Here is a 16840-nt window from a genome sequence, read left to right as displayed (position 1 = left end):
GTTCCGACTGGCTGGAAGACTCTGAGAGCGGTTGGAACCATGTTGTAATGAACGACTGGTTCACGCTCAAACTGACACCATAGTAATTCAGCGGTCGGACCACAAACTGACCGTGTCGGTCGGAAAGCCTCCGACCGTGTTCATCATAATCGTCCCCTTAGTATTAATTTTCGCTGAATATTACCCTAATGATCAGTAGTATGTCAGCTTCAACCTGTATGTTTAATTTATAAAGTATGTCATGTATGTATTGTATAGCAGAGGGCATCTAGACAGAATATCGAAAGAAAATATCCCCACGCCAAAATATCGAGTCTAAAATATCCTGATAAGGAAATATTGTCTGCACGAATATCGATATCAAGAATATAGATTTTAAGGTAAGTAATATTGATTTTTTTTAAATAGACATCATTAATATTGTTTGCAAAAATATAGTTGCTTAAAATATCAATTTTTAATTAATGCTTTTATGTTAGTATATATTTAAATGTATCTGATGTAATTTGTTTGTATTGTTTATGTTTTTTAATATATGTGTTAAATTTTTAGTAGTTATTACAATTAATTAAATTACATTTAATGTTGTGTTTTTAGTTCCATAGCAGGTTGTTGGTTTATAGGGGAATAGGGTGGGAATTAATTTAATATTAATAAATTAATGATTATTTTTATTTAATAATATTGATTTGATAATGAGGGCCCAATTATGATGTCTGATGGACTTAAGTCCTCCAGACACCAGCTCGGTTCCGACTGGCTCATTACAATGCGACCGAACATTGTTCGCTCTCATGCTTCCTTTTCTCGAAATGAGCTCCTAGTACAGCCATAAACCGGATGTAAAATAAGCTTCCATTCAGAAAAGAAAGGTGCAGTTCATTCCTGCACCCTGTGGCAGGCACCAAAAGATGCAAAGCACAAAGCACAAAGGGGCCCTGCTGGCTGCCGCCAAGCACGCTCTCCAACATGGATATCATGCCGGAAACCATGCATCATAATCTCAAGGGCGGAAAGGCCCGTTCTTGAGCTTACTGGCTTGCCTCTGACTAGCTGACGGGTTCCTAGAACCTGTCAGAAGCCAGCTAGAGCAACTGTCTGGTTTACTTTCCGACCCCCTAGATCATAATAGGCAGTCGGAAGAAAACCGCAGGGCCGATTACGATGAGGCCCTGAAGGCTATGACCGTTGGGCGGCATCGTAATCAGCCCCTAACTTGTGTTAATTCTGCTTTTCAATTTTTTGGGTTACATTTTATGTGTGGATTGTGGGGTTTATAGTGGTAAAGGGTGGGGAGTCATTTATTTTTCATGAATTATTAATTGATTACTTCTTAATGAAATATCTTAATTGTGTATTTTTTGGTGTGGGTTGCCGGGTTATAGTGGTAAAGAGTGGGAAGTAATTTATTTGTAATTAATCAATCATTAGTTGTCAAATAATATTAAATAAATAATTGATAATTAATTGTGTTTATTTGGTAATGCAACTGTTGTGGCGTTTACAGGGGTAAAGGGTGGGAAGTAATTTTTTTTAAATTAATTTCTAATAAGTTGAAAATTAATATTAATTAATCGATAATTAATTATGTTAATTGTTTAATTCTTTTTTAGGTAAGCTTTTTGATTTATATTGGTAAAGGGTGAGGAGTAAATTCATTTTAATTAATTTATAATTAGTAGCTAAATACTATTAGTTATTTAAATGAAATACCGGAAGGTGGGGAGAGTGCTGTGTGCCTTCTCAGAGCATGAGGGCTCTTCTTGTTGAACATTGATTTACGCGGCTGCCCTTGGCCGCGGAGGTGAGCACCGCCTTCAGCTCATTTTGGACAAGCAGATGAGCGCGGAGTGGCTAAAGAAGGAAACCTTTCCCTCTGGTGAGCACGCTCTCACGGGGTGATCCCACTCGCAATCCAATCTTCCATCCTACTACAGGAAAATAATACAGCTAACGAAACAGGGAATATGAGCCTACTTAAGGATGTAAATCACTCACCTCTTCTGGGACTGCAAATACCAGCATGCTGCTGGAAGTCAAGATTGTGCCACACCCACGGTGTGCCATTGAATACATTTATGTAATGGAGCTAGTGGTGAGTTTCTTCATTTCCCCTGTGCTGAGTCCAGAAAAAGGGGCGTACCTGCCTTGAAACGCGTCGACATTGGGAATAACTGGGAAAGAATGGATTTGCGAGAGATAGCGAGGCTTGAAATACCGGAAGGTGGGGAGAGTGCTGTGTGCCTTCTCAGAGTATGATGGCTCTTGTTGTTGAACATATATAAATATGTATTAATATATATGTATCTATATATATATATATATATGACGCTCAACTTCCTTCGCTGCAGGCAAAAGAATTGACCGCATTCTTGTGGTTGACGTAATATGGGTTTATTTACCGTATGAAACAGAAAACAGGACGCGTTTCTCATCGCGCATTTTTCGAACTGTTACCGCACTACACATTGTTTAACTCTTAAAAAATAAAGTTACACAGCAACTCAATTCATGGAATTACCTCATTTCTGGTAGAATCATTCAATTCTATGGTGGCCATCTTAACATGTACATGAATTTCATGTACACCAGTTGAAAAGGGCTAATTCAATTCATTATTTAGTCAATATACATAAGCAAAGCAACATGATTAAGCCCTGTATGGGCATTTGCATCATATAATTACTTATAATAATATTCCAATTAAGTGTTGTGAAAAAAATATATTTATACAGTGTTTTACCATTAATTCCCTCACACATTATAATACATATCTACAAGCGAAATCTTTGTCCACGATATGTTTCCACATTTCTATACGATCAAAAATTAATATTTTATCAGTATTAATTCTTCTTATAATCAGAGATCTTCATTCATAGTGGGAAGAATCTTGAAATAAAAAACACAATAAGAATATTGCCTTCTGATTTCATACAAAAGGAAAGAAAAGAAAACTTAAGCCTTGGATAGGCGATTGCTATAGTGCAAACCATAGTGCGAGGTGTTTATGTATTCATAGGATCTTTGCTATTAATAAAACCTTATCGAAAAAGGTATAATGACAAGGGGAATTTTAGGATCTACGGGTAGAAATTAAATTCATTTGAGTCATGAGGAGGACAGGCTCAGGATTAGTTAACCGAGATGACTTGCTAGCTCCTCTTCGGTATTCAGGCCTAGAGGGGTCCTAGTTTGAAGATCTACAATTAATCTTGATTCAAGTCTTTGTAACTGGGTTTCCCTGTCCCCCCACGATCTTTGATAGGGACATGATCAAGACAGAAGAATCGGAGGAGGTTGCGATCACTTTGGTGTTCTCTGGCAAAATGCCTTGCAACAGGATGGTTTGGGTCATTGTGCTCTATGGCTCTCGCGTGTTCTAATATCCTTTGTTTCACAGGGTGTATTGTGCTGCCGATATAGTAAAGTTTACAGGGACATTCTAGACAGTACACACAGTAAGGTGTAGTACAGGTTAGAAATGTAGTGATTTTCTTGCATGCAGCTCTGCCAGGTATTGTGTAATTTTGACTTTAGAACTTGCTCTACACGCTTTGCAGAATGGCATGGAAAAAATCCAGTGAGATTGCCCAATCTTAGTGTTCTAGGAACTGAGTCAAAGTGACTGTGTACTAGAAGGTCTCTTAGTGAGCGACTTCTTTTGTATGTTATTTTAGGGTAGTCTGATATGTCATTCCCAATTACATTGTCTGACTTCAAGATATACCAGTTATGAGAAAGTGTATGTTGAATTTGCTTTGAATCCCGTGAGAAGATTGTAATAAAGCGGGGGGTGCCTTGATCATTACTAGTTAATATGCTTTTATCTTTCAGAATACATGATCTGGGAATTTTTTTAACTTTTTCAAACGTTTTTAGTAAGATCTGGTCAGGATGTCCCCTCACTTTGAACCTCTCCATTGACTCCTGGGCTGCCATCTGGAAGTCCTTTTTTAATGTACAATTTCTCTTGAGGCGTAGTAATTCCCCGTACGGAATACTATTCTTTAGGGGTTTGGGATGACAACTGTTAGCTTCTAAAATGGAATTCCCTGCTGTTATTTTGCGAAACAGTGATGTACAGATTTTTCCTTCCCCAATAAAGACCTTGAGGCCTAGGAGGTCTACTTCAGTGTCACTTATCTGGCTGCTAAAATGCAAGTTCACTGCATTGTCATTCAAGTGTGTTATATATGCCTCAGCTTCTGTCCTAGGATCTTTCCAAAAAATAAAAAGGTCGTCGATATATCGGTGCCACCCAATAATTAAAGAGACCCAATGATGATTCTCCTCGGCCCAGGCGACCTGCTTTTTCCACCAGCCTACGAACAAGTTTGCGTAGCTGGGGGTGAAGCAGGTCCCCATCGCCGTCCCTCTGATCTGTCTAAAGTGTTGCTTCTGAAACAAAAAGATGTTGTTAATAAGGCCAAAGGTCAAAAACTCGATCAACATCTCATTATGTAATGGGAATTTCAGAGAATGACTTTTCAAGAAATATTGCACTGCTTGTATACCATGATGATGAGATATACGTGTGTACAGTCCTGTTACATCAAAAACAATCATCAGCATGTCAGGTTCCCATATGATATCTGAGATTGTCCTGATAAAATCTGTTGTATCTCGGATGTAAGATGACAAAGTTTTAGCAAAATAAATCAGAAAGAAATCAAGATATTGAGACATTGATTCAGTGAGACTGCCTTATGAAGAAATGATGGGTCTGCCTGGAGGTGACAAAGCATTTTTATGAGTTTTAGGCAAATGGTATAAAGTTGGAGTAACTGGTTGTTGGCAGATTAGTATTTTGTGTTTATTGTTATCAAGCATTCCTTGTGTAACCCATTTCTCTAGCAGCTCGTGCTATTGGATAATACTTTTGTTGTAGTCTTCTTTACTGATTTTGCTGTAACAGGTAGTATCTCTTAGTTGGCGTAATGCTTCAGTGCAACAAAAGTCCTGAGTCATGAGGACAATATTTCCTCCCTTGTCCAAGGGCTTGCAAACCAAATTGGTATTTTGATTTTAATTTCTCCAGGGCCACTTGTTGTTCGTTTGTTACGTTCCATTTTTGTTTGTTGACTTGGTTGAGCTCTTAGTCCGCATTTTTACCAGATCAGTTTTGACTGCTTCCTCAAATACATCGATTGTATCATATGGCATATTAGGTACGAATTTTGAAGGGGGTTTGAAGTTCGTCTTTGCTCTCTTTTGGGTGATCCCAAACTGTTCTGCAGATTCTGCTGCACTCACTAATTGTTCTTGTGGATCACTTGTTGGTTGGCTGGCCATAATTTGTAGCATATTCAAATCATCCCCAACTAAATTTTCCATTGCAGATATTGTACTCACATTGTTTGTATTGATGGTAAGTGTATTTCTTAACTTATGGAATTTTAAAAGCTTCAATTTGCGATATATATATATATATATATATATATATATATATATCAAAAGCTGTATTCTACCTCGCGGCAAAAAATGTGAAATGCACACACTTGTAGACAGGAATTATAGCGGTATATTGTCAAGGTCTCGGGCATGGCGAAACCTTGACAATAAACCGCTATAATTCCTGTCTACTGGTGTTTGCGTTTTCACATTTTATGGCGCGAGGCAGAATACCGCTTTTGATTTTCACCGGCGTGGCCCTGCCGGTTGAAACGCACCTCCCCATCAAAGAGCACTGGCTTCTACATACTCTGGGCTACATTATTGCAAGTTATATATATATATATATATATATATATATATATATATATATATATATATATATATATATATATATATATATATATATATATTACCTACTGGCGGTCGCCAGTAGGTAGTTATAGTTAGGATCGATTTCCATAGGGAAATTGCTACATTCTATTTGGAATAACTTTGGCGCCGGTTGAGGAATCAGCCTGAATTTGTCAGCCACTTTGCCTTGCGGCGCTCCGGTCGTTACCTGAAAGTTTGGGGGGGATTCGTCAATCGGGGGGCGAGATAAAAGGGGGGTCCCAAAACATGTTTTCCCCATGTTAATTTCCATAGGGCGGTCTGTCGCTTTTTTAGCTCGAACGGCTGAAAGGATTTTCACCAAACTTGGCAAAATTGTAGGGACTGGTAGCCCGATGTGCCTTTGCTATGTCTCAAGATATGTGCTCCAGAGGATTTTGAGTAATTTAGGTTCAAAAAAATTTATATATCTAGAGCCGCGCCCCGGTACGCGTACCGGGGAGCGCTCCGGGCACGCCACGCGACTTGCGCACGGCAAGCTGATTGGTTCTCGGGTGTCTGTAAACATTCGAAACAGTCCGCAGCGGCCGCCATCTTGTGTCTCGGTAGGATTGAGACACATGAGGTGGCAAAAATCAAAGGGGGAAATGAGCAAAAGGGGGCAGGGTACACCCCCCCTGACCCCCTAGGATTGATGTGGGGGCCATAAAAGGGTCCCGTAGGACAAAAAAAAAACATTTTTTTTTTAAATTTTCCCGGGGGGAGCGCCGGGTACCCGTACCGGGGAGCGTACCATGGAGATAAAAGAATGACAGACTTTTTTTTAAAAAAATAGCATTTTTTTATAAATTGGAGGTAGTTCTGAAAAGAACTTTTTTTTTGTTTTTGTTGTTTTATATTTTTTTATACTTTTTAAAATGATTTTATATTTTTTTGGATTTTTTTCAAGGGAAAAACAAAAACAGGGATTCCAAAACTGCTCAACAGGAGCAAAAAAATTTGAAAATTTAGGGACGGGGAGGGCAGCGGTGTTCCTGTCTCTTTATAGCAATGAGTTCAACGCTCTGCTCCCCATAACACAGCAGTTCGTCAAACTCCACGCACAGAAATTTAATGCCTGCAAACACTGGCTGTATGTTAGGGACCATTCTTCCACATGGTGGTCCCGAAGGTGTTGCTCCACCAGTGGAGGTGCTGCCGCCATCTGTTGGTAAATTCTCCCTGGCAAAGTTGTTTGGGTGTCTTCTCTTGACATGCCTAATTAAATTGGCATTTCCAAAGCTATATTTTTTTAGAGGATTGCCTCTCGATAAAATACTGCCACATATTTTGCAGGTTACTTTTGCAGCATTAACTTTTTTTTGTCCTTCAGGGATGTCATAAAATTTCCAGATGCTGTGGTTCTTTTTTTTCTGGTGAGGAGGGTCCGCATGTAAAAAACCTTCTGAATCACTGCTGGATGACTCCCTTGCAGCCATTGCTGTAGATCAGGAAAATTAGAAAAAGAAGACAATACACAGAACAGCTCTTGCTCTCTCCAAGTACAAAGCAATAGTGAGAGAAATGGGTGGGTTTCTCAAAATTTTGAAAAAAAAAAAGTTCTGAACCAATGAAAAGTGTTATTTTAAAGTCACATGGCTTGACGCGCATACGCTACGCGCCCTGGGGCGCGTCCCGCGGCGCGTACCGTAAGCGCGTTGGGGCGCTTACGTTGCGCGATCGTTTGCGCTTCCGGGTGTGCTTACGCGGTGCGTCATAAGACGCATCTCGCGGCTACGCGATACGTGTCTTATGACGCAAGGCGTGGCGGCTACGCGATACGTCACGATGTTGTTTTCGTTCGCGGCAATAGCGCTATCGGGACGCTCACCAGTACGCGCCCCGGGGCGCGCCGTAACATTGCTCTTACCCGTGCGTTCACCGGTACGCGCCCCGGGAGCGCCCCCGGGAGAGAGAAAATAAGAGAAAATAAATAAATAAATAAAAAATTAACATATTTATACAATATAAAATTTGTTTTAAATGTTTTCACTTTTTATACCTATAAAGATTTGCTATTAAAAAACCATTGAAATTCACTGAAAAAACCATAGGTTTCACACCAGTTATAGTTAGGAATTAACATTTTAAAAAACCTATTAAATTCACTGAAAAAACCATAGGTTTCACACCAGTTATAGTTAGCTGGAAGTTTTACTCGCATAAAACCATTGAAATTCCCACGTTATAGTTAGTTGGACTCACTATAACTTGCGCGTGCAATGCACTGCTGATGATGTCACATATTACATCACTCATGACATGGTCAGTGACATCACTCATGACATCACTGATGACACCATCCTTGTGACAGAGTGACAGACCTCCTTTCACTGTAATGTAACCCTGGAAACACATATTCCAAAATAGAAACTAACATTTTCAAAAAAATGGAGATACCCATACCAGTTACTACAACCAATTGAATAATTACACCATGTATATACACATCCACTCATTCACCAACAGTTCTATATAGTCACTCATACATATACTCACTCATCATATGTAGTGATACACCTATACATCCTGTTACACACCGACAGTCATCCAAAAGTTACTCACACACATACTCACACATGCAAACAAACTATTGAACATCCATTGATTTGCATATACAGCTATACACACACTACCACTTTACTTCTAAGCAAACTTACACATACTTACTCTCTTAAACAATCACTTATAGAAACACATACTAATTTAAACAGGAACTCTTACAATCCCTCACTCTCACATATACTCACTTATATACATCAATATTCACATATACTAGATTAAAACATATGTAGTTACTGATAAAGACACTAGTGAGACAGTCATTCACTCACTAACACACACATATACACACTCATCCACCCATACAGTCCTGCACATATGCTGTCTTCAAAACACATACAAAGAGTCAGTCATTCATGCATCTATGTGCTAAGTAATACCCCCACCAAACCATACAAACACTCATACTGATACTAAGAAAAACATCTAATAACCCATATATTTACACATGTAGCTACTCACCAACCCATGCAGCCACTTATACACAAAGTGAAACACTAATACATATATTTAAATATTTAAACATTACTCCCTAATATATGTATTCACTAAGATACACTTAATAAACCAGTTAACCAATCAATTTTTTTTTAAAAACATCCATGTAAACACTTATTTAAACATTTATTCTTCCATCAACTTTTACATATACATATATAACACATAATTATTTTTAAAAAATACACACATTCACTGAATGATGTCATCAGTAATGTCAAAGAAACCCACTGCGGACCCCACCGAACTCAAGAATTACCGCCCTATCTCGCTCCTCCCGTTCCCAGCCAAAGTCATCGAGAAGACCGTCAACAAGCAGCTGGCCGCCTTCCTCGAGACGAATGGATCCCTCGACCCCTCACAGTCTGGCTTCCGTGCCAACCACAGCACCGAGACCGCCCTCATCGCTGCCACCGATGACATCCGAGCCCTTATGGACAACGGAGAAACAGCGGCCCTCATCCTCCTAGACCTCTCCGCGGCTTTCGACACTGTTTGCCACCGCACCCTAGTGCAGCGCCTCAGCAACATCGGAATCCAGGGGAAGGCACTGGAATGGATCGTCTCCTTCCTCGACGGAAGAACACAGAGAGTCCGTCTACCACCGTACAAGTCAGAGGCCACCGGAGTCATCTGCGGCGTTCCTCAAGGATCCTCCCTGAGCCCCACCCTCTTCAACGTCTACATGAGCCCCCTCGCGACCATCGCACGCCAACACAACCTGAACATCATCTCCTACGCCGATGACACCCAGCTGATCCTCTCCCTGACCAACGACCCCGCCGCCGCCAGAGCCAACCTTCACGAAGGGATGAAAGATGTAGCCGAGTGGATGACGACCAGCCGCCTGAAACTGAACTCAGACAAGACGGAAGTCCTCATCCTGGGTTCCTCGCCCTCCGCCTGGGACGACTCCTGGTGGCCCCCCGCCCTGGGCACCGCACCCACACCAACAGACCACGCACGCAACCTGGGCTTCATCCTGGACTCCTCCCTCTCCATGACCAGACAAGTCAACGCCGTCTCCTCGTCATGCTTCAACATCCTGCGCATGCTACGGAAGATCTTCCGGTGGATCCCCACCGAAACCAGAAAGACGGTCACCCAAGCCCTCGTCACCAGCCGACTGGACTACGGCAACGCCCTCTACACCGGAACCACCGCCAAGCTCCAGAAGAGACTCCAGCGGATCCAGAACGCCTCAGCCAGACTTATCCTTGACATCCCCCGACGCAGCCACATCTCCGGACATCTGAGAGACCTGCACTGGCTCCCCGTCAACAAGAGAATCACCTTCGGTCTCCTCACCCACGCACACAAAGCCCTACACGATCAAGGCCCGAGCTACCTCAACAACCGCATCAACTTCTACACTCCCAAGCGCCACCTCCGATCAGCCAGTCACGCCCTCGCCGCCGTCCCCCGCATCCGAAGAACGACAACAGGAGGAAGGTCCTTCTCCTACCTGGCCGCCAAGACCTGGAACTCCCTCCCGACCGACCTGCGCCTGACCCAAGACCACCTCTCCTTCAGGAAGAAGCTCAAGACCTGGCTGTTCGAGCAGTAGCAGCACCCCCCCCCCTCCCAAGCGCCTTGAGACCCTCCGGGTGAGTAGTGCGCTCTACAAATGTCCTTGATTGATTGATTGATTGATTGATGAGTGATGTCACTGACCATGTCATGAGTGATGTAATATGTTACGTCATCAGCAGTGAATTGCACGCGCAAGTTATAGTGAGTCCAACTAACTATAACGTGGGAATTTCAATGGTTTTATGCGAGTAAAACTTCCAGCTAACTATAACTGGTGTGAAACCTATGTTTTTTTCAGTGAATATATATATATATATATATATATATATATATATATATATATATATATATATCCAAAGTTTCAGGTAGCACACACTTTAAGGGACGCCACAGAAGCTTGAATTGCAGTTCATTTATTCATATTCCAAACCTTGCAAGCAGTCACGTTACTGGTATGAGCATTTCAAAAGTGCAAGCCAAACGCGTTTCAGGATTCAACTTCCCTTCGTCAGTGGCAGAAGCAGGAATGAAAACTTGCGCTGCAAAGGATTATAGTTTATATTGCTCTCACCTGCCCCAATGGGCGTGGCTCTCTCACTGCCTTCTGGTGAGTGTAGTTCTTTAAAATAATACCCCAGTGGGTGCGCAGTCTTCTTCACAATTAAAGCAAAAATAAAGCCCCAGTGGGTGAAAGTTCAATATCCATAGCGTGACTGCCCCGCTTTCCAGGTGAAGAATGAACTGGGTACAAAATGCATTCCTGAATTGCATATTGTACGTGCTTCTTCCGTAGGTGTCCGGTTCAGACATCTGACACAGACCGGACCCGCAAACAGCAGTGGGCTTCCCTCAACGACTGTGCCCAGCCGTTTAAACATCCAAAGTTTCAGGTAGCACACACTTTAAGGGACGCCACAGAAGCTTGAATTGCAGTTCATTTATTCATATTCCAAACCTTGCAAGCAGTCACGTTACTGGTATGAGCATTTCAAAAGTGCAAGCCAAACGCGTTTCAGGATTCAACTTCCCTTCGTCAGTGGCAGAAGCAGGAATGAAAACTTGCGCTGCAAAGGATTATAGTTTATATTGCTCTCACCTGCCCCAATGGGCGTGGCTCTCTCACTGCCTTCTGGTGAGTGTAGTTCTTTAAAATAATACCCCAGTGGGTGCGCAGTCTTCTTCACAATTAAAGCAAAAATAAAGCCCCAGTGGGTGAAAGTTCAATATCCATAGCGTGACTGCCCCGCTTTCCAGGTGAAGAATGAACTGGGTACAAAATGCATTCCTGAATTGCATATTGTACGTGCTTCTTCCGTAGGTGTCCGGTTCAGACATCTGACACAGACCGGACCCGCAAACAGCAGTGGGCTTCCCTCAACGACTGTGCCCAGCCGTTTAAACATCCAAAGTTTCAGGTAGCACACACTTTAAGGGACGCCACAGAAGCTTGAATTGCAGTTCATTTATTCATATTCCAAACCTTGCAAGCAGTCACGTTACTGGTATGAGCATTTCAAAAGTGCAAGCCAAACGCGTTTCAGGATTCAACTTCCCTTCGTCAGTGGCAGAAGCAGGAATGAAAACTTGCGCTGCAAAGGATTATAGTTTATATTGCTCTCACCTGCCCCAATGGGCGTGGCTCTCTCACTGCCTTCTGGTGAGTGTAGTTCTTTAAAATAATACCCCAGTGGGTGCGCAGTCTTCTTCACAATTAAAGCAAAAATAAAGCCCCAGTGGGTGAAAGTTCAATATCCATAGCGTGACTGCCCCGCTTTCCAGGTGAAGAATGAACTGGGTACAAAATGCATTCCTGAATTGCATATTGTACGTGCTTCTTCCGTAGGTGTCCGGTTCAGACATCTGACACAGACCGGACCCGCAAACAGCAGTGGGCTTCCCTCAACGACTGTGCCCAGCCGTTTAAACATCCAAAGTTTCAGGTAGCACACACTTTAAGGGACGCCACAGAAGCTTGAATTGCAGTTCATTTATTCATATTCCAAACCTTGCAAGCAGTCACGTTACTGGTATGAGCATTTCAAAAGTGCAAGCCAAACGCGTTTCAGGATTCAACTTCCCTTCGTCAGTGGCAGAAGCAGGAATGAAAACTTGCGCTGCAAAGGATTATAGTTTATATTGCTCTCACCTGCCCCAATGGGCGTGGCTCTCTCACTGCCTTCTGGTGAGTGTAGTTCTTTAAAATAATACCCCAGTGGGTGCGCAGTCTTCTTCACAATTAAAGCAAAAATAAAGCCCCAGTGGGTGAAAGTTCAATATCCATAGCGTGACTGCCCCGCTTTCCAGGTGAAGAATGAACTGGGTACAAAATGCATTCCTGAATTGCATATTGTACGTGCTTCTTCCGTAGGTGACCGGTTCAGACATCTGACACAGACCGGACCCGCAAACAGCAGTGGGCTTCCCTCAACGACTGTGCCCAGCCGTTTAAACATCCAAAGTTTCAGGTAGCACACACTTTAAGGGACGCCACAGAAGCTTGAATTGCAGTTCATTTATTCATATTCCAAACCTTGCAAGCAGTCACGTTACTGGTATGAGCATTTCAAAAGTGCAAGCCAAACGCGTTTCAGGATTCAACTTCCCTTCGTCAGTGGCAGAAGCAGGAATGAAAACTTGCGCTGCAAAGGATTATAGTTTATATTGCTCTCACCTGCCCCAATGGGCGTGGCTCTCTCACTGCCTTCTGGTGAGTGTAGTTCTTTAAAATAATACCCCAGTGGGTGCGCAGTCTTCTTCACAATTAAAGCAAAAATAAAGCCCCAGTGGGTGAAAGTTCAATATCCATAGCGTGACTGCCCCGCTTTCTAGGTGAAGAATGAACTGGGTACAAAATGCATTCCTGAATTGCATATTGTACGTGCTTCTTCCGTAGGTGTCCGGTTCAGACATCTGACACAGACCGGACCCGCAAACAGCAGTGGGCTTCCCTCAACGACTGTGCCCAGCCGTTTAAACATCCAAAGTTTCAGGTAGCACACACTTTAAGGGACGCCACAGAAGCTTGAATTGCAGTTCATTTATTCATATTCCAAACCTTGCAAGCAGTCACGTTACTGGTATGAGCATTTCAAAAGTGCAAGCCAAACGCGTTTCAGGATTCAACTTCCCTTCGTCAGTGGCAGAAGCAGGAATGAAAACTTGCGCTGCAAAGGATTATAGTTTATATTGCTCTCACCTGCCCCAATGGGCGTGGCTCTCTCACTGCCTTCTGGTGAGTGTAGTTCTTTAAAATAATACCCCAGTGGGTGCGCAGTCTTCTTCACAATTAAAGCAAAAATAAAGCCCCAGTGGGTGAAAGTTCAATATCCATAGCGTGACTGCCCCGCTTTCCAGGTGAAGAATGAACTGGGTACAAAATGCATTCCTGAATTGCATATTGTACGTGCTTCTTCCGTAGGTGTCCGGTTCAGACATCTGACACAGACCGGACCCGCAAACAGCAGTGGGCTTCCCTCAACGACTGTGCCCAGCCGTTTAAACATCCAAAGTTTCAGGTAGCACACACTTTAAGGGACGCCACAGAAGCTTGAATTGCAGTTCATTTATTCATATTCCAAACCTTGCAAGCAGTCACGTTACTGGTATGAGCATTTCAAAAGTGCAAGCCAAACGCGTTTCAGGATTCAACTTCCCTTCGTCAGTGGCAGAAGCAGGAATGAAAACTTGCGCTGCAAAGGATTATAGTTTATATTGCTCTCACCTGCCCCAATGGGCGTGGCTCTCTCACTGCCTTCTGGTGAGTGTAGTTCTTTAAAATAATACCCCAGTGGGTGCGCAGTCTTCTTCACAATTAAAGCAAAAATAAAGCCCCAGTGGGTGAAAGTTCAATATCCATAGCGTGACTGCCCCGCTTTCCAGGTGAAGAATGAACTGGGTACAAAATGCATTCCTGAATTGCATATTGTACGTGCTTCTTCCGTAGGTGTCCGGTTCAGACATCTGACACAGACCGGACCCGCAAACAGCAGTGGGCTTCCCTCAACGACTGTGCCCAGCCGTTTAAACATCCAAAGTTTCAGGTAGCACACACTTTAAGGGACGCCACAGAAGCTTGAATTGCAGTTCATTTATTCATATTCCAAACCTTGCAAGCAGTCACGTTACTGGTATGAGCATTTCAAAAGTGCAAGCCAAACGCGTTTCAGGATTCAACTTCCCTTCGTCAGTGGCAGAAGCAGGAATGAAAACTTGCGCTGCAAAGGATTATAGTTTATATTGCTCTCACCTGCCCCAATGGGCGTGGCTCTCTCACTGCCTTCTGGTGAGTGTAGTTCTTTAAAATAATACCCCAGTGGGTGCGCAGTCTTCTTCACAATTAAAGCAAAAATAAAGCCCCAGTGGGTGAAAGTTCAATATCCATAGCGTGACTGCCCCGCTTTCCAGGTGAAGAATGAACTGGGTACAAAATGCATTCCTGAATTGCATATTGTACGTGCTTCTTCCGTAGGTGTCCGGTTCAGACATCTGACACAGACCGGACCCGCAAACAGCAGTGGGCTTCCCTCAACGACTGTGCCCAGCCGTTTAAACATCCAAAGTTTCAGGTAGCACACACTTTAAGGGACGCCACAGAAGCTTGAATTGCAGTTCATTTATTCATATTCCAAACCTTGCAAGCAGTCACGTTACTGGTATGAGCACGTACAATATGCAATTCAGGAATGCATTTTGTACCCAGTTCATTCTTCACCTGGAAAGCGGGGCAGTCACGCTATGGATATTGAACTTTCACCCACTGGGGCTTTATTTTTGCTTTAATTGTGAAGAAGACTGCGCACCCACTGGGGTATTATTTTAAAGAACTACACTCACCAGAAGGCAGTGAGAGAGCCACGCCCATTGGGGCAGGTGAGAGCAATATAAACTATAATCCTTTGCAGCGCAAGTTTTCATTCCTGCTTCTGCCACTGACGAAGGGAAGTTGAATCCTGAAACGCGTTTGGCTTGCACTTTTGAAATGCTCATACCAGTAACGTGACTGCTTGCAAGGTTTGGAATATGAATAAATGAACTGCAATTCAAGCTTCTGTGGCGTCCCTTAAAGTGTGTGCTACCTGAAACTTTGGATATATATATATATATATATATATATATATATATATATTTATATATATTTTTTTCACCGTGAACAAAGCCTGTGCTAGGCTGAAATGCGTTGGTCCGAGCTTGAAGCTGTAATACATCCAAAATAAAAACCAAATCTTGAGTGCCGCATCTCTTGCTGTAAAATTGTCGTTTTGGGCCAAGATCCGGCCCCTATGCAGAGCACCAGTAGATGAGCACGTGGAGTCTAAGGGATCGCATTGTGGGAAAAAAAAAAAAATATATATATATATATATATTACTTACTGGCAATAGCCAGTAGGTATATATAGTTAGGATTGTTTTCCATAGGGAAATCGCAACATTCTATTGGGAATAACTTTGGCGCCGGTTTAGAAATCTTCCTGAAATTTTCTTTAACTTTGCCTCGCGGCGCTCCGGTCCTTCCCTGAAAGTTTGGGGGGGATTCGTCAAGCGGGAGCCGAGATAAAAGGGGGGTCCCAAAACCTGTTTTCCCCATGTTAATTTCTATAGGGCGGTTGGACTCACTTTTAGCCCGAACGGCTGAATATTTTTCCACCAAACTTGCCAAAATTGTAGGGACTGGTAGCCCGATGTGCCTTTGCTATGTCTCAAGATATGTGCTCCAGTGGTTGTTACGAAAATTAACTTTGAAAAAATATATATTGGGCTACATTGGGCTATATATATGTTAGAGCCCAAATGTAGCCCAATGTAGCCCAATGTAGCCCAATGTAGCCCAAAGATGGCGACCAGAGACAAAAAAAAACAAATGTAGCCCAGATATCAGCCAGATGTAGCCCAACTATAGCCCAATGACAGAATGTCCCAGAGTGTTCTAAAGAACAACTAGAGCGCTAACAGTCTTACTTATCACAAAAGTATGGCACACCTGAAGTCATCTTGATTGGAATAAAACATTTAATTTGCAAAGGAACAAAATGAGGGGGTTCATTTTGCCATAGAAATTATGATTAGTGCTAAAGAAAAAAAAATTAGGGCACATTTTGAGTGACTTCTCAAATCCTTTTATATTTCATTAAAAACATTCTGATATGCAGTCTCCCAAGATGGCCACCAGAGACAAAAGAGCCTGTGCTTAAAAACTCTGTTAGAAAAGCAGGCATTTGAGATTTAAAAAAGTTTTAATATATAAAAACGTTATCCGCTAATAGAATTAGCATTTAAAAAACCTTGTGAATTCAATGAAAAAACCATAGGTTTCAGGCCTTATATAGTTAGGAATTAGCATTTAAAAAACCTTGCGAATTCACTGAAAAAAACATAGGTTTCAGGCCTTATATAGTTAGGAATTAGCATTTAAAAAACCTTTGAAATTCACTGAAAAAACCATAGGTTTCAGGCCTTATATAGTTAGGAATTAGCATTTAAAAAA

This window comes from Lissotriton helveticus, chromosome 3_1 (assembly GCF_964261635.1).
Source record: "Lissotriton helveticus chromosome 3_1, aLisHel1.1, whole genome shotgun sequence".
NCBI classification, from domain to species: Eukaryota; Metazoa; Chordata; class Amphibia; order Caudata; family Salamandridae; genus Lissotriton; species Lissotriton helveticus.
This window is presented reverse-complemented; position numbering follows the sequence as displayed.